The sequence below is a fragment of the Nomascus leucogenys genome, chromosome 4 (assembly GCF_006542625.1).
Source record: "Nomascus leucogenys isolate Asia chromosome 4, Asia_NLE_v1, whole genome shotgun sequence".
NCBI classification, from domain to species: Eukaryota; Metazoa; Chordata; class Mammalia; order Primates; family Hylobatidae; genus Nomascus; species Nomascus leucogenys.
This window is the reverse complement of record NC_044384.1, coordinates 55304563-55327380: the sequence shown is the minus strand read 5'-3', so window position 1 is coordinate 55327380 and position 22818 is coordinate 55304563. Positions and strand designations below refer to the sequence as shown.

The 22818-nt window shown below is 40.7% G+C and overlaps 1 pseudogene; it reads right to left on the bottom strand.

Annotated features, from left to right (window-relative positions):
* Window positions 1-2750: 2750 nt before the first annotated feature.
* LOC100583254 overlaps window positions 2751-22818 on the bottom strand; it is a 97518-nt pseudogene continuing 77450 nt past the window's right edge.

Below are 22818 nucleotides of genomic sequence, written 5' to 3'. Positions count from 1 at the left end.
CACTATTCGTATTTAAATTTCATCCATTGTTCCAATCAGTAAGGTATCTCAAAATTATAGCTATTTTTTTCTTGGTCTAAGATCTAATGCAGCATCACATGTTGCATATAATTGTTGTATTTCTTAGGTTGTCTTTAATCAGGAAAAATTCCCTATCCTTTCTTTGTCTTCCTTTGCCTTGATATTTTTGAAGGTGACAGGCCACTTAGTTTGTAGAATGTTCTTCAGTATGGTTTTGTCCGCTTATATCCAGGTTATAGATTTTTGGCAGAAGTACCAGAGAAGTAATATGCTTCTCTACACATCATATCAGGCTATCTTATTTCAAATAATGAGCCTGATAATTTGGTAGATGATGTCTCATTAGTGGTGATGATTTTGATGACTTGGGTAGGTTTTCCCACTCTAAACCTATGTTTTTTTCCCTTTATATATATTATAAATTGTTAGTTTTTCTTTATAGGGTTGGGGTCTTGCTTGCTGTCTTGCCCAGGCTGGAGTGCAGTGACCTGATTATAACTCACTGCAGCCTTGAACTTCTGAACTCAAGTGATCCTCCCACCTCAGCCTCCCAAGTAGCTGGAATTACAGGTGTGAGCCACAGCACCTGACTCTTCCCTTTATAATTAATTAGACATTTGTTGGTAGATATTTTGAGACCTTATAAATGTGCTATTTTTCTTCAAACTATGACCACTGTTTTTTGCATCATTGATGCTTTTATAACTCCATCATTCCTTCTGTATTTATTAGTTGGCCTTCTACTATTTAAAAGAAGAGCCTTTTCTCTCTCATCAGTATGACATTTTTAGAGTTTTATTTTATTTAAAGGGTTTTCATCCATTATTATCATTATTTATTTTGACGCTCAAATTATCCCAGATTTGGCCAGGGTGAGTCCCTTCAAGTTGGTCTCTGTGTTCTTTTGACATGTCCTCATCATTAAGTACTTCCTTACTTTCTGGAACATGAAAATATTCCAGGCCCATCTTTTACTTTCTCTGACTGAGTCTGGGAATCAGATTTTCTTCAAGGAGCCCTAGTTCCTTGTAGTGGAGAATGCTGTTCAGAATCAAGATCTGGGCTCCAATCTTGTGTCTGAGTTTAGCCATGAAATCAGTCTACTTCTGGTTAATGTGAATGTTTGAATTCTTTCTCTTCTTAAAGGAGTCCAACCATCGTCCTGGCCTTTCAGGAGTTATGCATAAATCTTCTGGAGGCCTGTTGGTCATGGGGTTTCTCTGACCTTCTGCTGCCCCCAATTCATTCCCTCTTCTCTAGGAAAGACAGCCTTCCTGGGGCATCAGCACAAACTCTGTAAAGTCCCCAGTGCTTCCTGCCTGTGTGGGCTTCAAAGGCTGCAGGATATCCCAGTGGCAGAGTAAAGGAGGAATTAATGCAAACAAAACCTCAAGCCATATGACAGAATCTCAAACTGTTGAGCAAAAATGGATGCAGAGAAGCTGCTAGAGAAGGTGTTATTAGGATAGTTTCTCTCCCTGTTTTGAAGTCACAGTCTTGAATTGAAAAGCAAATTCTCTTGTGCAAAATACCTAATATTTCTTAAGGACTGACTATGTCCCAGACTGTGAGCTGTGCATGTGACACAAAGGATCTCATTTAATCCATGCAGCGACATTCCACAGAGGATCTCCTGCATCCCCAGGGAGGCCCAGAGAAATGAAGTCGAAAATGATGGAATTGGGATATGTATCCCGGTAGACTGACTCCTGAAACTGTTATACTGCTGGACTCGCAGTCCCACGCAGAGGGCATGATGAGGAAAAGGTGGGCACCAATCTTTCCAGCACTGAGAGGGAGATGAAATGAAATCACTTCTGGTAGGATCCTATTAGAAGACAGAAAACCATTGTGTGTGCAATGTATGATGAAGCCCTAGAAAGATGTTTCTCTGAGTCAGTCATTAGTAAATAAGGGATCCAGGGTTTGTGAGCAAGAGCATCCACATTTTAATTGTTATTAACCATTTTCGATACTATAGTAAAAATACATCCCCATCTTGGGAAAATTGAAAACTATGAAAAAGTAAAGAGGAAAAGAGATGTTCTGTAATCCCACTGCACTGAGATAATTATTAACATTTTAACATGCTTCCTATGTGTATTTTTGCGTAGTTGAGATTATAGCATATAAAATTATCTGTGTTGATTTTTTTCAGTACATTTTATCACATAACCACATCCCCAGGTTGTTAAAAGCTGTTCATAAACATCATTTTTAATAGCTGCATAATATTTCATTTCATGCATGTAATGTTATTTCTTTATTCCTTTAATATTGGGTATTTATGTTGTTGCTACTTCCTCATTATTAAAACAAAACAAAAACAACTAAAAACTATTGTGGTGAATGTATATGTACTTTCTGTATTTTGGTTTATTTTCTTAAAATTGAGTCTTAGAAACAATCTTCCTGCATTGAAGTATGGATGTTCTATTTTTGTTATTTAAAAATAATTTAATAATTTGAATAATTCTAATTACTATTATATTTATGGGAAAAGTTTTAAATGTTTAGTGAGAAAGACTTAGAGCAATGCGTTATTTACATATGGATAAGAAGACATGGCAGGATCTCCAGAGCTTTTCCTGGGGTGTATGGTGGGGAGCTACGTAAAGATAGTCCACATAAACCCCACTAAATAGAAGCTGCTCCTAAATATTTCCAAACAGGAGCCCAAAATAGATGAACAGTCTCCAACTCATCTTTAGAGTAGTGGGACTGCTTCTTCAGATCAGATCAGTGACGTTCATAGACACTGCTTCTATCTGAGTGGAATAGTACTGTTCAATGTCTCTCAGGATGTGGATGTTGGTCATTCTTTACAAAGTTAATGGCCACACCCTTCCAGCCATAGCGACCTGATCTCCAAATTCTGTGTGAGTACAATTCTGTTTTTTGGGCAGGTCATAGTTAATGATGAGGGACATCTGACCTCCCGGCCCAGATATCTGTAGATATGAGCCCTGTGCTGGTGCCGGATGGGAACTCCTTACTGACGGACTATGGCCCTTTCTGAGGTGTGTCTCTGTGCGTCGAGGACATGGTGACAGCAGCATCTCTCATTTTCTCCATCAGCCAGTCAACTTTCCTTTTGGTGTTACAGAAGATGACCACCTGAATGACAGTTAGCATTTTGTAGAGATCACACAGGATATCGAATTTCCACTCTTCTCTTTCCACTGCCGCAAAAAGCTGTTTGATGCCTTCCAGAGTCAATTCACCAAGATGTGGATTGGGTCCATCATCTACTTGTCGGTCATCTCTAGGATTTCGCGAGGCAGTGTAGCACTGATGAGAACTACTTGTGTGACTGGAGGCAAGTACCTGAACATGTCTCAAATCTGATCTTTGAAACTTAAGTTTACTTGTTTATTATAAAGGATATTGCAAAGGATACAGATGAAGAGATGTGTAGGGCAAGGTAGTGGAGAAGGTGCTGGGAGCTTCCAAGCCCTCCTGAGTGGGCCACTCTCCAGGAACCTCCGTGTGTTAAGCTATCAGGAAGCTCCCTAATTATTTTCAATAAGTAATACAAACATGTATAAAACACAAATTCAAAAGATACATAAGGTTATACAGTGAAACCAAGTCTTCCCACTCTAGCTTCCAGCCACCAAGAGTCCAGCTTCAGTTTCTTGCTTTTCCTTTCAGAGAAATCCTTTGCATTATGAGCACATGCATCTGGCAGATCATTCTGTGTCACAGCATAAAGACATGCTTTATTATTTATTATTTTTATGTCACCCAGGCTGGATGGAGTGCAGTAACTATTCAAAGGCGTGATCATAGCACACTAGAGTCCCCAACTCCTGGGTGCAAGTAATGCTCCTGACTCAGCCTCCTGAGTAGCTGGGACTAGCATTTTTCTTTTTAATTTCTGTGCACTGTTTGAGTGTACATCTCCTACGGATGGACACTTAGTTGTTCCTAATTTTTTCCTGCAATAAACAATGCTGTACTGAATCATGCTATGTGAATCTCACTGCCACAGGATAAGATCTTAGGAGTGGAATTGATACGTTAAAAGGTACAAACATCTAACATTTTGATATATATTACAAAATTTATCTCCATACAGATTATATCAGTTTATATTTCTATCAGTGATATGAGAAGAGAGAGCCTGTTTTCTTATACTCCCATCTACAAAGTATATTATCAAATGTATTGAAGTTTGCCAGTTTAGAAGGTTAAAGTGTTATTTCATTATAATTTTAATTTCTTTTATTTTGAGTGAAGTCAAGCATTTTTTTGGAAGTCACTAATTATTTCCTTTCCGGAGCAGGCTGTCTTCTTTTGGGTTGTTTGTTTTTTTCCTTATTAATTTGTAGGACATTCTTTACATAGTGAGGAAATTTTAGCTCTTTGGTTGTGATATAATCTGCAAGTGTGTGTTTTTTGGCCTAGATTATCTTTTCAATTGTTTATGTTATTTGTTTGTTTATTTGTGTGTTTTTGCCATTCAGAAATATTTTATATGTATGGTTCCAGCTTTCAAAATTTTTATTTTCAGGGTTCTGAGTTTTGTCACATACATAGAACGTCTTTTCCCACTTGGAGAGTTTAAATATATTTTTCTATTTTCCCTTGGTATTTTTATGGGTTTATATTTTACACTTAGATTTTCGCTCAATCTAAAATTTGTTTTTGTGTAAAGCGTGAGATAGGGATACAACTGAATATTTTTTCACATAGCTAACCTGTACTATTTATTGTATAAACTACCTTTCCCCTGTTATTTTAAAATGCCAGCATTAAATGTTACATTAGGCCTGGTCCAGTGGCTCATGCCAGTAATCCCAGCACTTTGGGAGGCTGAGGCAGGCGGATCATTTGAGGTCAGGAGTTTGAGACCAGCCTGGCCAACACGGTGAAACCCCGTCTCTACTAAAAATACAAAAATTAGCCAGGTGTGTTGGCACATTCCTGTAATTGCAGCTACTTGAGAGGCTGAGGCACGAGAATTGCTTGCACCTGGGAGGCAGAGGTTACAGTGAGCTGAGACTGTGAGGCTGCACTCTAGCCTGGGTGACAGAGTGAAACTGTCTTAAAAAACAAAACAAAAACAAAAACCCATATATTAAATTTATATTGTGTATTTGGGTCTATTTATCAATTTTTCTGTTATGTTCTATTGGTATTTTTTTCATGAATGGTGGTGTACTTTAAAATTATTCTAGCTTTATAATATATGTCAACACCCAGCATTGCTCTTTTTCATTATTACTATTTTTCTTGCTTTTCCTTTCAGATAAATTCTTTACATTTTTCTGAACAGTCTTGACTACTTTTTTTTTCCCCATAGGAACATTAGAATGGCTTTACCTATGTTTTTTTCTTAATTTATGTGTTTTCACTAGAGATTTTTTTTTTTTTTTTTTTTTTTTTTTTTTTTTTGAGACAGTCTCATTCTGTTGCCCAGGCTGGAGTGCAGTGGTGCCGTCTTGGCTCACTGCAACCTCCACCTCCCAGGTTCAAGCAATTCTCCTGCCTCAGCCTCCTGGGTAGCTGGGATTACAGGGGCACGCCACCACACCTGGCTAGTTTTTTTTGGTATTTTTAGTAGAGATGGGGTTTCACTATATTGGCCAGGCTGGTTTCAAACTCCTGACCTCAAGTGCTTCGCCTGCCTCAGCCTCACAAAGTGCTGGCATTACAGGTGTGAGCCACCATGCTCAGCTTACTAGAGTTGTGTTGAATTCTCTGATTAATTTGGGGAGAGATGACATCTTTATAATTTGATTTTCCTTGTTTCGGAGAATGGTTGTCTTTCCATTTATTTACTGTCTGTTTGCCCCTTAGAAGCATTTAAAATTTTACTTCATGTAGATTTTTCATACTTTTGGCTAAGTTCATTCCTAGATATATTATCCCCGCCCCCCCACTTTTTTTTTTTTTTTTTTGCTGTTTCAAATCAAGTCTTTTTCTTCCATTTTACAATATAACCGGTAGTTGCCTGAACAGTAAATATATGATGGCTATTAATTTTATGTAACAATTTTGTTTCTGGTCACACTTATGCTTGTTCTTAGTTTTAGTAATAGCTTTGTGTTATTAAAACGGTTGACTTGGATTTTCTTGAGAAAGTATTAAATTATTTTGAATGATGCTAATTTTACCTCTTTTCTTTCTCTCTTTTTTTTGAGACAGGGTCTCATTGTGTCACCCAGGCTGGAGTGCAGTGGCTTGATCTCTGCTCACTGCAGCCTCTGCCTCCCAGGCTCAAGTGTTCCTCCCACCTCAGCCTCTTGAGTAGCTGGAACTACAGGGGCACACCACCTTGCCCGGCTGATTTTTTTGTATTTTTTATAGAGATGGGGTTTTGCCATGTTGCCCACAGTGGTCTCCAACTCCTGAGCTCAAGCAATCCACCCAACTTGGCCTCCCAAAGTGCTGAGATTACAGGTGTGAGCCACCGTGCCCAGCCTCTTTTCTCGTTTTTATGCCTCGTTTCTTTTTCTTGTTTTGTTATATTGGCTGATATCCCCATTATAATGTTATATAGTAGTTGATAAAATGGGCATCTTTGTTTTGTTTCTCATTTTTTGAGACTATGTACAGTTTTTTTCTCAGTAAGCATAATGGGAGATTGAAATAGATGTATTTTATCATGCTAAGGAAGTTTACCCATCTTTTCCTATTTTGTTAAGGTAAAGAAATTAAATCGAAATTTAAAAAAAAAGAAATTTTCAAATGCTTTTCTTTTTTCTTTTTTTGAGATGAAGTCTCACTCTGTCACCCAGGCCACAGTATAGTGGCGTGATGTCGGCTCACTGAAACCTCCGCCTCCTGGGTTCAAGCGATTCTCCTGCCTCAACCACCTGAGTAGCTGGGATTACAGGTGCACACCACTATGCCCAGCTAATTTTGTGTATTTTTAGTAGAGACGGGGTTTCACCATGTCAGGCTGGTCTTGAACTCCTGACCTCATGATTCGCCCACCTTGGCCTCCCAAAGTGCTGGGATTACAGGATTGAGCCACCACAGCCAGCCTGAAATGCCTTTTCAACATTTATGGAGACAGTTGTATAGATTTTCGCTCTTGATCCATTAATATCAATGGGTTTCTTAGTATTTTTGGAATAATCCCAATGGTATGGGTATTTCAAAGACTCTGATCCTTATTGCTACTGCTGCGTAGTATAGAAAGATTGTACTTGTTTGCTGCCCCATCATAGCTGTATCAGAACACCTAGCAAATGTAGCATGGGGAAGGCAATCAGTGCTCTTCTGCAGTAAAAAGTTATTATTAAAGAGATGAGGAAGACAAAAAAATTTAAAAAAAGAAATAAAAAAACCAGAAAGGGATGAGAAGTGGGCAGATCTTCAATCTTAGTCCATTTCTGTGGGAAAACCATCTGGGTAAAAGCACCTTGCATCTTTGCAGGATTCAGTTATAGCAACAGGAAGGTACAAAACCCACGCACATGGAACCACTGTGCCTTCTAGCTTATGAAACACTCTTTCTGGGTACCTGTGGGAAGAATCAGGTATGTTATTCAGGAATGCTGAGAAGCAAAATTCAACTAACATGGACCCAAAAGGAAATGAGTTGGCTCATGTAACTTGGAAATCTAAGAGGGTGGATCTGACTTTGGGTAGAGCTGAATCTATGAGTTCAAACACTATTATCAAGACTGTTCTTTATTTTTTGGCTCTTGGCTACCTTTGTTAACTTCATGCTTAGAAAGCCATTCTTCACATCCAGGCAAAACAGCCACCAGCTGTGCCAGGCTTAGGCTTACCTCATTCTTCATTCTTCTTGAACTAAGAAGAGACCTTATATCTTTTCCCTCCTACTATCAAAATAATTTTTTTTTTTCTTTTGAGACAGAGTAGAGCCAGGCTGGTCTCAAACTCCTGAGCTCAAGCTATCTGCCTGCCTCAGCCTCTCAAAGTGCTGGGATTACAGGCGTGAGCCACTGCACCTGGCCTAAAATAATTCTTAAAAAAAACCTATGGCTTTGCTATGCCACAGGTCCACCTGCTTTTCAATTGCTTTGCTCAGGAAATGGAGACATCCTGATTTTGATTTTTCTGCCTGGGTCATGTGTTTGCCTCTGCAGTGAGAAAGCAAAGTAGACAACAAGCAGTGGATGAAGTGATAGAACCAGGAAATTCAAGGAGCTTCCTGGCATTAGATCAAATCTTCACCATGGGTCTTGATAGAAGTAAATATTTCCTCTACAAGTTATGCAAAGAAACACCATGTTTTTCTTTTTTTTTTGAGACAGAGTCTCACTCTGTCACCCAGGCTGGAGTGCAGTGTCGAGATCTCAGCTCACTGCAACATTTGCCTCCTGGGTTCAAGCAATTCTCCTGCCTCAGCCTCCCAAGTAACTGGGATTACAGGCACGCCCCAACATGCCTGGCTAATTTTTGTATTTTTAGTAGAGACCAGCTTTTGCCATGTTGGCCAGACTGGTCTTGAACTCCTGACCTCAAGTGATCTGCTCACCTCCAACACTATGATACTTTGAATTTAGCTGAACAGGCTCTAAAATTTAGATATTCTTATCTTTTCTCAGCCAAATCATGGGAAGTGAGCATATTGCCTATATAGACTCTCTTGAATATTATTTGAAAGCCCATTAAATTAAATAAACAAACCCTTGGCAACACGGGATTGCCATGAATTTGACTTTTATCTTAATGTGTCAGGAAATAGTTGATGATGTTTCCTCAACAATGACAAAGAAAATAAATTGAAATTAATTCTTTTTAGTTGATTAACTTCATGGCAATATGCATATACTTCAGAGGTTCAAGATTTAGGGAAAATAAGCATCCGGTGAAGAAGAAATTGAAGAGAAAGACTTGGAAGAGGAGAACTCACAAATACAAGCGAGAGATGTTTTGACAGTAATGGGATATCAAGAACTGAATTGGCCCTGAAATTGTGTTCATTAAGTGTTGTGTGTTTCTTTGAGGTTTATTAAGACCCTGGAGAGGAAACGAACAAATTTCAACACAGAGAAATAAAAATGCTCATTTAGGAGTATAACATGTCTCCCCTGAGTTTTTTTAAATGTTATTTTTGACACACTTTTTTGGCATTTTGACACGCCGTTGTTACAGATCCAGTCACAGCACAGTACTTCCATTAGACAAAAACAACAGCATTTTTATTTCTCTAAGCGAAAAAGAGTTTGAAGTGAGATTTAAACTGACTTTCAAGAACTCTTCAGTGCAGTGAAAGAGTTGAGAAGATAAGACTGAGATGATGTTTGTGTGAAGAGAGGCAGGTAGGCCCCTAGCTCCTTCTCTAGGAACCCAGTCACTGTCAGCTGAGTTACTGTGCGGGACAAAATCCCAATAGCAGCACAGCCTTGACCTTGTTCTCAGGTGGTTTGGAAAGAAAACCTCACACAGGTACTGTGCATGTGCCAGGAGATGGAGGGAGTTTGGCTTTTTGCCAGGCAAGAAACTGAGTGTAGCATCTCATGGTTGTTGTCCAGACAACTGTAATCCAAAGTCTCTGATAAAAGCCAGGAATAGGGGTGTCAGCCTGTTGTCCCAGCTACTCAGGAGGCTGAGGCGGGAGGATTGATTGAGCCCAGGAGGTTGAGGCTGCCGTGAGTTGTGATTGTGGCACCATGCTCCAGCCGGGGTGACAGAGCAAAACCCTGTCAAAAACAAACAAACCAACCAACCAAACAAACAAACATTCCCTAATAAGACTTACGACAGATGTTGAGGAAATTTGGAAAGCAGAGAAGCCGTTTCTTCAGTGTTTCAGGGATACCTGATCTTTGAAGCCAACTCTCACCCTGCTCCTTAATTTCTTCTCTTCTTTTTCTTTCTCCTTTCCCTTTAATTTCTGCTCACCTGTAGGTAAAATAGAGTATGAGGCACTGAAAGTTACTAAGAGATCCATAGTATGTGTCAGTCCTGGTGAGGAATCACTGAGGCCCTTGAGCCCACTTCTGCTTCTCACACAGTTACACCTGGAAAATGTCCTTGACTTTCTTGAGCCTCCATTTCCCAATTTATAAAATGGGGATAAAGATATCTACCTGGTGAGGTTATTGTGAGGCTTTCTGCTCCTGAAACAATGTTTAGAATGAAGTAGTTGTTCAATTGATGTTAGTTCCTCCTTTCTTTTTCCCTTATTTAGGAGAAATGAGACATAAGCATATGAAAAAGTAATTAGCCTTCATAGAATATTTGCATATACAACAGTTTTTGATCTAGATCCTGTTTACCAAGGCAAACTGTGGCTTTGGAAGATTAAATGAATGATTTTCTATAGTGACATATACCCCAGTCTACTCACTAGTGGCAGAGCAAGTAATCCTTTAGAAATATATGTAAGCAGGCTGGGCACGGTGGCTCACGCCTGTTATCCCAGCACTTTGGGAGGCTGAGGCAGGTGGATCACTTGAGGCCAGAAGTTGGAGACCAGCCTGGCCAACATCGTGAAACCCCATCTCTACTAAAAATACAAAAAAAAATTAGCCGGGACTGGTGGCAGGTGCCTGTAATCCCAGCTACTTGGGAGGCTGAGGCAGGAGAATCTCTTGAACCCGGGAGGCAGAGGTTGCAGTGAGCCAAGATTGTGCCATTGCACTCCAGCCTGGGTGACAAGAGTAACTCCATCTCAAAAAAAAAAAAAAAAAAAAGAAATGTATGTATGCTGGCTGAAGAAAAAAATACACATAAAAATAAATAGATGGGATTAAATAAACAAGAATGGACTAATATAGCAGGCTCCTGCAGTCAGACGATCTGGGCTCAAATCCTGGCTTGACTTCACACTCCTGGGTGAGCTGTTTAACCTTTTGAGCCTCATTCTTCTCATCTGTGAATGGGGATGACCATGGGGGCTGATAAGAGGAGAATTAACTGGAGCAATGACTATAAGCCAAGTAGACAGGGTCTGGCATGGCACGGACACTTAGTGTTAGCTGTTATTAACAATACAGAATGTAATTATCGGTCAAGTTGGCTGTTTGCATGTTTGTAAGGGAACAAGGATAAAGCAAAAGATCCTAACACAATTCAGGGTATTTTTCCACACAAGTCCTGACTGTTCCAGAAGGTGTTAGGGCATTTGGGAGATTGCCGTTAGAAAGGGATTTAACCAATGGCTGACATCCCTGCTTCCTCCCCCAACTTCACCCCCACACTGTAGATCAGTGCCAGCTCTGTGCATGAAGCATTACTCATACTGTCTCTTTACACAGCAGTTAACCTTACTTGTCACTGCTTCCGGTGGGAGATCAAGAGCATTGAAATTATGGAGGTGGCACCATAAATCATGGTCACTTCTTGACATGGCCAGACAAAGCAGCTGGAAAGAGCCTTGCTGCAATGTCAGCTCAAAGTTGAAATGTAAAGTTTTAACATATTAATTTTCTCTCTCTTTTTATTGTCATCCTGATTTTTCCTTGTTCCCTCATGACTCAAAGGAGCGCATGGGAGATTGAACTGGCAGCTTGGTGGGTTAATCACCATGCACGGTTTTTCTTTCTTTCTTTTTCTTTTTTCCCGCCCTCCAAGTGGGAACATGGTGATTTAAGAATGAAATAATTGAGCAAATCTAACTTGATATAGTGAAAGAGCTGTTTTCACCTGTGAAATCTCAAGTTTCAGCATCTCATTTTAAACATAAAAGCTCTTAGAATGTAAGCTCCAGGAAGGATGTATCCAAGACCTTGCACCCTGCCTAGGACATGCAGGCACTTATCAGATATTTGTGAAATTCATGGATGACAGCTCTGGCTTTCTGTCTTTCTCATTGCTTTAGTTCCTCCTATTCTTTTACCAAGACTTCCTCACCTGACCCCTCAAGTGCCCCCAGGTATCAATTAGTGAAATACCTGTGGAAGAGTTGTTAATATGGTTTGGCTCTGTGTCCCCACTCAAATCTCATCTTGAATTGTAATTCCCACGTGTCAAGGTAGGGACCTGTAATCCCTACATGTCTAGGGAGGCAGGTAATTGGATCATGGCATCGGTTTCCCCTATGCTGTTCTCGTAATAGTGAGTGGGTTCTCAAGAGATCTGATGGTTTTATAAGTGTTTGGAAGTTCATCCTTTGCACTTCGCTCTCCTACTGCCTTGTGGAGAAGGTGCCTGCTTCCCCTTCTGCCATGATTGTTAAGTTTCCTGAGGCTTCCCCAGCCATGCAAAACTGTAAGTCAATTAAACCTCTTTCCTTCATAAGCTACCCAGTCTCAGGAAAGTTCTTTATAGCAGTGTGAAAATGGACTAATGTAGTTGACTTTCTGGATTCAGTTCTTTTCCTACCCTACTTGGCTGCCATGACCTAGGACCTTAACTATAAACTTGTCCTTTCTGAGGGCTTAGGATCCTGACCTGTCTCTATTTAGTAGCCTGTTTTCTTGTTTCCTCATGTTAGGCAATTGGATTTTATGAAAGCTATACATCTCTTTCCAGATTAATGCACTTCCAGATGAGGCGCATGTAGCTTGGTCCATGATTTTTTTGGACCTTTTGGGGACACACTCATGAATCCAAGTCAAAGACCATGCCTTTTGTAATTGCTTGTTTAATTATCCGTAGCCGCCACCAAGCTCTCCTCTCCTTGAGGGCGGGGAATAGGTTTTCCTCAACTCCTATCCATTTCTCAACCCACTACAATTACGCTGTCATCTCAAAACTACTCTTCAGAAGTGGGTAGAAGTGCTCTCCAGGCCGCCAACTGCCCGAGCCATCCCTGATTCCTGTCGTTGGTCATTATTGCTCACTCTTTTCTTCTCTCCTTTTCTTGGCTCTCACGACACCATTCTGCCCTTATTCTGCTAGCTCTTGGACGCTTCCTTCTTCGTTTCTTCTCTGGCTTCTCTTTGTCTTCTCTACCCTTGAATGCTCATCTTCCTAAGGGCTGTAGTCCCACTCCCCCTTTCCTCACATTCTACATCCCCTTTCTGAGGAAGCACATCTCAGTTCTTGGTTTCCATCACTATGTGTCCATTGCCAATACCCGGGGCATGTCCCAGCCCAGACCTCACTCCTGAACACCCCCTCATCCCTCTACAGTCACTTGTGGGATGGCTCCACTGGCTTGTCTTTAGAACCTTATGCTCAACATGTCCATTGGGAGAGAACACATGTTCTTCACTCCTGATGTTTTCTTCTGTGGGGAGTCATGTGCATTAGTACAACACTTTCAGCCTCTTTGTACTCCCCCTCCACTTTGGAGAGGAGAAAACTCCCTGACTGGTGAGCTGCTCTTGGAGAACATGTGGTCTTGGTTCCTCTTGACCTTCAGGAGGCTTAGTGGGAAAGTCCTTGCACTACCATGGGTAGTGCAACCAGGTAAAGGGCAACCAGTCCTCCCAGGGTGGGGAGGACAAGCAGCAGTCTAATTCGGGGCTCAGCCTGAGCGAATCCACTGGCCTGCAGGTATACACTGTGTTCTATAGTATCAACCTTATTTTAAATAATGGGGATGTTTTAATTTCCTATTTGCTTTACTGTTTTATTTCTTTAGTGGTTCAGAAGTCAGGGCTTAGAAAAAGCACATTACTTGGCTGGGGATGGGGTGGGAGTAGGGGTGGAGAGGACTTTCAAGTGCTTGTATTACCCTAAACTGAACTAATTATGTTCTCGTGCTTTTTCTCTGGAATCTGCCTCTCTTCTGGTTTCTATTTTTCTCAATGCCAGACCTCTTTTTTCTTCCAGTGATCTTTCTAGAACTTAGCTACCTGCCAGAAAATTTTTCTGAAAATGCCCTTAATTTGTGTTAATGGAAAAACAGGGATATTTCACTCCCCATTCTGTCTCAGGAATACAAAGGGTCACACAGGCTCTGTTTAATGCTTATGGAGGGAAGAAAAGAAAGACTTCTCGGTCATAGCTGTCACCTGGAATTAACTGAGCAAAATTTCTCTAGCTACGATGAAGCAGTCCAAAAGAAGTAGAAAATAGAGATCCTGCTCTCATGAAGTTTATCATTTAAGGAGGAGGATTGTGTCAACAAGAGATACCTAAGATCACAAATAATGCTAAAATACTGAGATACACAGGAGATCTATGATAACAATTTCAAATTAAATGAGAGGCCGGGCTCGGTGACTCATGTCTGTAATCCCAGCACTTTGGGAGGCTGAGGCAGCTGGATCACCTGAGCTCAGGAGTTCGAGACCATCCTGGCCAACATGATGAAACCCTATCTCTGCTAAAAATACAAAAATTAGCCTGGCATGGTGGCAGGCACCTGTAGTCCTGGCTACTAGGGAGGCTGAGGCAGGAGAATCACTTGAACCTGGGAGATGGAGGTTGCAGTGAGCTGAGATTGCGCCACTGCACTCCAGCCTGTGTGACAGAGCAAGACTTCATCTCAAAAAAAAAAAAAAAAAAAAAAAGAAAAAAAAAGAGTGCTGAAGTGATTGGATGGGGTTGGCTCCCAGCACATAGAACTACAGTTATTACCATTTATGGAAAGGATTAGTTTATTGTTGGAATAGGTCAAGAGACCTGACTCACTTTTGCCTTTTACATCCAAATAAATTGTTTTGTACTCCAAGACCTCTTAATTTAAACACTGTCCTGCTTCTGTGCAGTTTTAGATGCGCTGGTTGGCTTATTGTATAAATATGGGCTTAGTTTCTATTTTGTTTTATTCTTTCCTAAACTTTATATACATCCTGACATAATTCTTGCAGGTGTAAATTCATTCTGTAAGCAACAAGAAATATCACATTCTATGTTTTCTTTAAACTAGTGTAAATCTGTTGCAGAGCCCCTATCCACAGGGCTGTCTAGAAATTCAATATTGGTCATTGCTCAGGCTCCCTGGATCCTACCCCTGAATGGTGCAAAGGATTTGGGCATTAGAGCCTGAGCATCAGGGATGACCATCTGGTCATTGGCCACTAGCCTGTTCCCGTGACCACAGAAATTCTTAGTGTCCCTGCCTTCAGATCGGGAGGCTCTGCTACTTGTATGCCATGTCTTTGGGCCCAGGAATCCCGAAGGAGGCCGAGGCATCATTGTACTTAGGTCTGTCCTCTCTAGTTGTCTCCCAGAGCAACACCTTCAAGGTTTTATCACCTCCCTGGGTACTCCCTGAAACGGGTGTGGATGTGAGCTTCCCACAGGACTTATATGCCTCTCTCTTCATTCCCCAAAATATGTTTCTCTGTGTTATGGGCTGAACTTTGGGCTCCTCCAAATTCGTATGTTGAAGTGCTACAGCACCTTAGAATGTGACTGTTTTTGCATATAGGGCCTTTAAAGAGGTAATTAAGTAAACATGAGGTCATCCATGTGGGCCCTAATCCAATAAGCTTGGTGTCTTTGTAAGAAGGAGAGATTAGAACACAGGGAGAGACACCAGACAGATGCAGCCCAGAGAGATGAGCATGGAACACACGGCAAGAGTGCGGCCACCTCGCAAGCCAAAGAGAGGCTTCAGAAGAAACCAACCCTGCGGACACCTTGACCTCAGACTTCCAGCCTCTAAAACTGTGAGAAAATAAATCTCTGATGTTTAAGCCGCCCAGTCTGTGGCACTTAGTTATAGCAGTCCTAGAAAATTGATATACTCTGTATCTTAAAACAAAACAAAACAAAACAAAACAACTCAGGCTTTTACAAAAAAGTGGCTCTAAGTAGAATTTAAGTAGCTTATATTTTCTCAAATTTCTGTGGCAAGAACAGTAAGGACTTTGCTATTTGGAGGGGGATGGTGCAGCGGAGGCCAAGAGGAATATTCCTTGAGAACCCAGGCAAATTGTCCTTCCATAGGCTGGTTTCTGTTTGTCCACTGGTCCTGCCTGGTTTTCTTCTTATGACAGAACAGATCTCCTTGCCTTATCGACCTAGCTACCTACTTACCTACCTCCACCCCATCCTCTTGAAGCACTTATTTGCCTGGTGCAAAATACCAGATATGTAACTCTCCATTAACTGATTTATATTGGCAGGATTGGAAGATTTGAGGGCAATGACACACTAGAGCCAAAAAGGACTTCTGACCACACTTGTGTCCCAGGAGGTGAGGGGGGTTTTAAAGGATTTGTCCTGAACATGATTAGTCAAAGATTGTTTTATAGAAACATCCTCAATATTTATTGAGGCTCTGGCCGATCTGTGAACCAAGTGAGCCAATTGATTGTTGAGCCCAGTTTCCACATTCATATTAAAAGTCAATTGGAAAAGACAGGATTTCCAAGCAGTTTATAACCTGCTTTATTTCCCTTCCTTTCTACCACCCCGTGATTTTGGTAACTTTATTATTCTGATTGGAAAAAATTGTTGTCTAATGATATTAAAATGTGCAGCTACCGATAAACTGTGACCAGTTCTTGGCTTTTTGCAAGAGCTGGGAATATTAGGTGTCATTAAATATTTTATCTTCCTTCCTTCATGCTATGACTTTAATGCTGTGTTCAAAGATCATTACTCAGTAATGCTGGCAAGGCTCCCCTCCTTTGAAGACATTCTTTACAAGAGCATGTAATATTCATTATTACTCCCAGTTGCCTGTTTTTTCCAGGATATGTCCCCTCCCCTCAAAAAAAGGTTTCACTGAGGGTGAATTATTCTAGGTAGGACTTAAGTACTGTAGGAAGCTACGAGTAAAACAATCTAGACTTTGCACAATTTTCCGTGAACATTGGCAGGGTGTATTTTAGAGCAAAATGTGTTTTTATGGCACTGCAGGTCCTGTTTCATGTGAAATCTTTTTCAGTCTGGGGGCTGGTGCTCCAAGGTTATACACAACTTTCAAAGACTGGGATTTTAGGGTGGCTAGACCTTTATCTATACGATGGGAGAGTTAGCAAGCATGCTACAGAAAGGAGACCAAAAAGCATGTAATAAAACTGTAAGGCACAAGGAGTAAGAAGGAAAAACGTTTGCAGCTCTATGAGTCACTGGATGGTGTCTCCAAGTTTTCCTCCCTAGTGATTATTTTTAACAATGAGAACCATCCATGACTTACTTGGGAGGGCTTAGGCTTTCCCTTGATAAAGGTTAAGAAGATGAAAAAAAAGAATTCAGATGCTGTTGAGGTCCCTCCTTAGGAGGCAGCACCAGAGAGATTACTCTCAGGTCTTGACATCCAACCACGCTGCTCTTGAACAGTTTGCTTTCAGTCTCACAACGGATGGTCTTTCTGTCATCTCTTTGGCCATTAGGCAGCTTAAATGAACACTCCAGGGTCACTTCTTGTACCCGGACAGGGCCCTATGTTATGTTTGTCTGCATTCTGATCTTACCTCTGGTTTTTACTAACTTTCTATTCTCATTTGCCTTTGCCCTGATTCCTTCAACTATTTTATTTTTTTGTGATGTATATACTTTTGTAAGTTGCCTGAAATCCTTTGTGGATTGAAGTGAGGGTGAATATAGGCAAAGGAAGAAAATGAATTATGGAGTTTCCATTGCACCTGACACTTCTGTGTAATAGGATATTGGAAGTTTGGGCACGATGAGGGATGTCTCTTTCCAAAGTATTTTGTGTTTTGTTCTTCTAGGCATTTGTAGGTATTTTTGGACCTTAAAATTGGAACACATGTTCTGAGATAGGGTCTACCACAACAGCAACAGGATAGAATATTTGGAACAGGTCTGCTAAATAGAGGATGAATGGCCTTATTATGAATAGATTAAATAATACATAAAGAGCAAAGAAGAATTCAGGGAAGTAAGAGAAACAATATACATTTCTGCAGTTTAAAAGAGTTTAAGTTTTATTTTACAAGCTACAGATAAAGTAATTATAAAATTCATAACACTAAACTGCTACCCATATATTTTTTTAACCAAGGTTGAAACATGTCTTTTGGATTGGAGGAATTTATTTATTTTTAAAAAAAGGCCATAATTTGTCTGGGTGAGGTGGCTCGCGCCTGTAATCCCAGCACTTTGGGTGGCTGAAGCAGGCGGATCACCTGAGGTCCGGAGTTCAAGACCAGCCTGGCCAACATGATGAAACCCTGTCTCTACTAAAAATACAAAAATTAGCTGGGTGTGTTGGCACGTGGCTGTAGTCCCAGCTACTTGGGAGGCTGAGGTAAGAGAATTACTTGAACCTGGGAGGTGGAGGTTGCAGTGAGCCAAGATCACACCACTGCACTCCAGCCTGGGAGACAGATCAAGACTCCATCTCAAAACAAACAAACAAACAAAACCAAAAAACCCCGAAACAACAATAATTTACTACTTTTCCACGCGAATAGATAGTACATTTTGAGATGTATTCTGTATCTATTCCTCAAACTATCAGATCTGAAATCCGAAATCCTTTATGATCGTGCTTGTTCTCCTTTCAAGAACAAATTGAGGTGGGATAAATGCAACACCCCTGGATGCGATTGGTTGGATTTAACTCATGCCAGGACAGAGAGGCTGGTTTTGGCTTGCTGTTGGCAACTGGGCATTTCAGCTCTAATTTTGATTTTCATGAAGCACAAGTCACTTTTCTCTTGGATTTTGTTTTTTGACACAGAGTAGAGGTAAAGGAGTGCTTTTCACCACCTTCCCATGCACACGGGAGACTCAGTGTGGTTCGATCTGCATTCCAATGCACTGTCTCAGCCTTCTCCTGAGGGTTCTGGAGTTAATGAACTAAGTCAAAATCTCTGAGCAAAATGATTTCTGTCTCTGGAGGTAGAGGATGCCATGTGGGATGCTGCCCAGATAGGAAACAATGATCCTGTGTCCCAACAGCAGAAAGGTTTGCTCAGGCTCTGAGTGAGAGCAGGTGTGAAAATCTTAGTGCTAAAATGTAAAAGGCTTTGTGTGCACTCTGTTGAAATGCAGCTCTCCATCCTAAGTAACATTTTAGGCAGCATATTGGCAATACAAAACATTTGAATAAAACCACTGATGGTATTAGTCACCATCCACCCCTTTCCCTGAGTCTTTAGGGATGTGCGTGCATGAAGTGCAAGCTAAAATAACATTAATCTAATCACCTCTGGAGATTGAGAGGCGTGTGCTCATATAAATGTCAAGTTGGGACATAATTTAGCTGATCTCTGGGGTTTATCGCTATTGCCAGACTTCCTCTTTATTTGATCTGGTGAAGCAAATTAAATGTGTCTCTTTAGTTCTAAACCAGGTAAGGAAAGGAGACTAGAATTTGTGAGTTTCTCATTTGGATACAATAATCATGCAGCCAGTCCTGATTTATGGAGGCAGAAAGGTCCACTGTGTGTGTGCAGGAGCCGCAGAAAGGAACCAAGGGCCAATTATCTTGGCCTACCTGTTATCTTCTAGTTGGACGTTGTCTCCTTGACAACACTACTAGATGTACTAAAGGCTGTGAAGCAGAGGTTAATTGCAAAACAAAAATAAAGCTGTACTTAAATATTAGAGGAGAAAATTCTCTTTGTGTACACCTGGCCCTGGTCATTATTCTCAGCCCTGTGAGAACCAAACCTCCAGGTAGTGCATTTGAGATGCTTAGATAAGGAGAGCTCATCCAGAAACACCCTGACCTCTGGTAAAGACGATAGCTCTTTGCCACAATTTAGGAATATCAGGGCTCGATCTTGATAGAATAGTGTAGGCATCATTTTTAGCTGGGGTGATTTTGCTCCCAGAGGACATTTGGCAATGTCTGCAGATATTTTTGGTTGTCACATTGAGGGGATTGTATCTAGTGAGTAGAGACCAGGGATGATGCTAAAAACCCTGCAACGCACAGGACAATTTCCCCACAACAAAGATTTATTTAGCCTAATAGATCAATAGTGCAAAGGCTGAGAAACTTAGGTCTGGTGGAACATTTATATATATATTTTTTAAACATACAGCATTTACTGAACTAAATGGATAAAAAAGAGATCTGTCTCATTTTTCTAAACAAATGCAAGTTATATGATAATGGGTTATTAACATTCTAGATGCACCGCAGAGACAAATGTTCAGCTGTGCAGTCTTTTCACTAGATTACTAAACAGCAAAGCAAAAACGTTATCCTAAAATTGCAGAACATACATATCCTTCTAATGGCATGAAAGAAATAAAAAAAAGCATACAGAGGTCCTTTTCACAATATGAAATAGACATATCCAAAATTTCAGTTTGCAGCACTCTTAATCCTATGTCCCCTAAACTACATTTTAGGTATAGTTACAAATATCTGTTCCAATCATGTCAATATTCATAAGAACATATTTCAACTTCCCCTATATGTAGACCCAGAAGGGAACATTTTTAGTGTGATGCGATATTGCATAAAGCAGTTGATGCCTTGGAAGTGGATCACTCCATAAAGTAGTGCTTTAAATATTTTTATTCAGTACACCAAGTTTCTGTTGACAGGTCCCTACACTCCTTTGCCTCTGCTGAGGCATGCACGTTTCTTCTCCAGCCCCTGCCTCTGTAGCAACTGCTTGCTGCATAAACAATCTCTATGTAGCATGGCAAAGACTTAAAATAACCACCAACGCCTTCTAGTCATAGTTATAGAGAAATGAGTCCCCTTCATATGTAACCAACTTGTATAACTGACTTCCAAAATAGAATAGCTGTTTTGTTTTTCATTTATTTTGATCCTGCATTTTGGTTTTAAGAGGAGTTATTTTTATTTAGCAATAACTGCTCTGTGGTATAAACTAGATGTGAATGTATGTGACTGTTGACTTTATTCTTTGATCAGTGTTGATACTTTTTAGTTATTTATTTTTTGATCGTAGCACTTGCTAGCTTATTTTAGTTTGAAAGGCTAAGCTGGTGTGAAGTCAGCCTGGGACCAGTGTTGCTTGGCATCTTACGTGGAGAACAGCTTAACTGCATTTGCTCTTATCCTAGTGATGTGCAATAGAGCTCCCATTCCCATGAGACTTGGGGCCAATTAAGCAACTCAAACAGGGCGGCAGCATAGCATAGTGATTAGTTGTACTGCTTTTAGAATTGTGGCTCCAACACATGGTTAATTGTGTGGATACTGAGCAAGTTACTTACTCTATCTGAGCCTGAATCTCTTCATAATAGAATGAGAGATCATAATTCTGCATGGGTGGTCATGGGGATTAGTAAGCGCTCAATAAATGGTAGCTTTAAGACAATGAGAGATGCTATGTCATTCATTGGGGACCTCTCTTCCCCGACCTTCCTTCCTTATCTTGATGAGAAATCTTGGTCAGGAGTGAGAGCTGGGTTCTGAGTCTTTCATAGCCTGGTCATCCCTTCCTATATCCGTTGAGGAAGTGGTCAGCTTAGTCTTGTTCCACTAATCTGTGTGATCTGCAAATTCTCGTGGCTGCTTTTTGCCAAAAGGCAGAAATCCCAGGCCTTTCTTGCTACCAAAGTGCTGGTGTTTCTTCACACCTCAGTTACCCCAGGACCTGAATGCTCTCTTGGTGAGCTTAAATCATCACTTTCTTCTGCCAGCCTTTTGGGCTCCAAGGTTTCACCTCTGCTTATTCTGCTCACACCAGGGCCGTCCCAGGGCCTGATCATCTTTCTCATCATCGTCACGTGGTAGGCCTTTTTTCTAGCGTTATCAAGAATCTGGTGATCTTGAAAGATCTGCCTGACACCGGATTCTCTCTTGCATTTCACTCTGCACTTCGAAGGCCAGTTCTCTATCCAATCCTTCATTATTTTGTGGGTAAATGGCATGGGTTGGCCCATGTTTGGATGTGATTGATAATTGGAAGCAGCTTCTCTTGTTTTCCCTTCTTTTTTCTTTTTAGAGACAGGGTTTCAGTCAAGCGATCCTCCTGCCTCAGCCTCCCAAGTAGCTGATATGAGCTGCGTGTGTACACAGGTGTGTGCCACTGTGTCTGGCTAATTTTTAAAAATTTTTCATAGTGACAGGGTCTCACTATGTTGCCCAGGCTGGTCTTGAACTCCTGTGCTCAACTCCTGGGTTCTTCTGCCTTGATCTCACAAAACTCTGGGATTACAAGCATGAGCCATGGTGTCCAGCAAAGAAAGCTGCTTCTCTAGTAGAGAGCTTTGGCTACCATATTACCTATGCTGATCTGTTGGACCTCAGCCTCTTTCTCTTTGGTGATTGGAAAGATAGTGTGTGTCCTATTTCCTTCATAACAAGAAGACATAGCCCTGTGTGACAGAAGTTTATCAGATTATGAGTTTTTTGGATAGGAACAATGTTTTCTTCATTGTTTTATACTCACAACCAATCACATAGAAGGTGTGAAATAGATGTTTGCTAAATGATTGATGATATCTGGGAAATGTAGATGAATGAGTCCCTTATCTTATTTTTTACTTGTTTGGGATGCTGAGTGTTTTTTGGTGAAGGTATGGGGTAGATAGGGTGTATGAGGGAATGGCAGGAGAGAAGTATATTGTGGTCAGAGCACTATGGCCTGTGCCATATAAGGCAAATAGAATCTATATGACATAAAAGGCAAGTAGAATCTATGTGACAATGAGAAACCAAGGCAGAGGTTTTAGATGCAAAAAGATGTCGTATGTCTAATTATTTTAAAAGTTGTCTTGAAATCCTCAAAAAAAAACCTCAGAGAAAATTCACTTTAGTGGACTTTCATTCAAATCAGTTATATTCTGTATAGTGCATATTATGTGTTATATAAGGAATGAAATGAAATGAAGTAACAGGGTGTGCCTGGCATCTGTAACTAAGCATGCAGATGGCCCCTTTCTTTTGTCTCAGATTATACATTTCTCTTTTCTCTGATACTTGGGCTTTTGGACCTTGAAAGGAATTACATGTGAGAACCGAGGACTCACTTGGTTCAAGGATGCTGAGCTTGGGAAGTTGTGGGGATTATGTAACACATCAGAGGGCTAATAGGAGAACCCGTAGGGCAGGAAGATTGTATTGTACTCCTAACCAATCATTTCAGCAATTCTCGACTCTTACAAATCTTTATT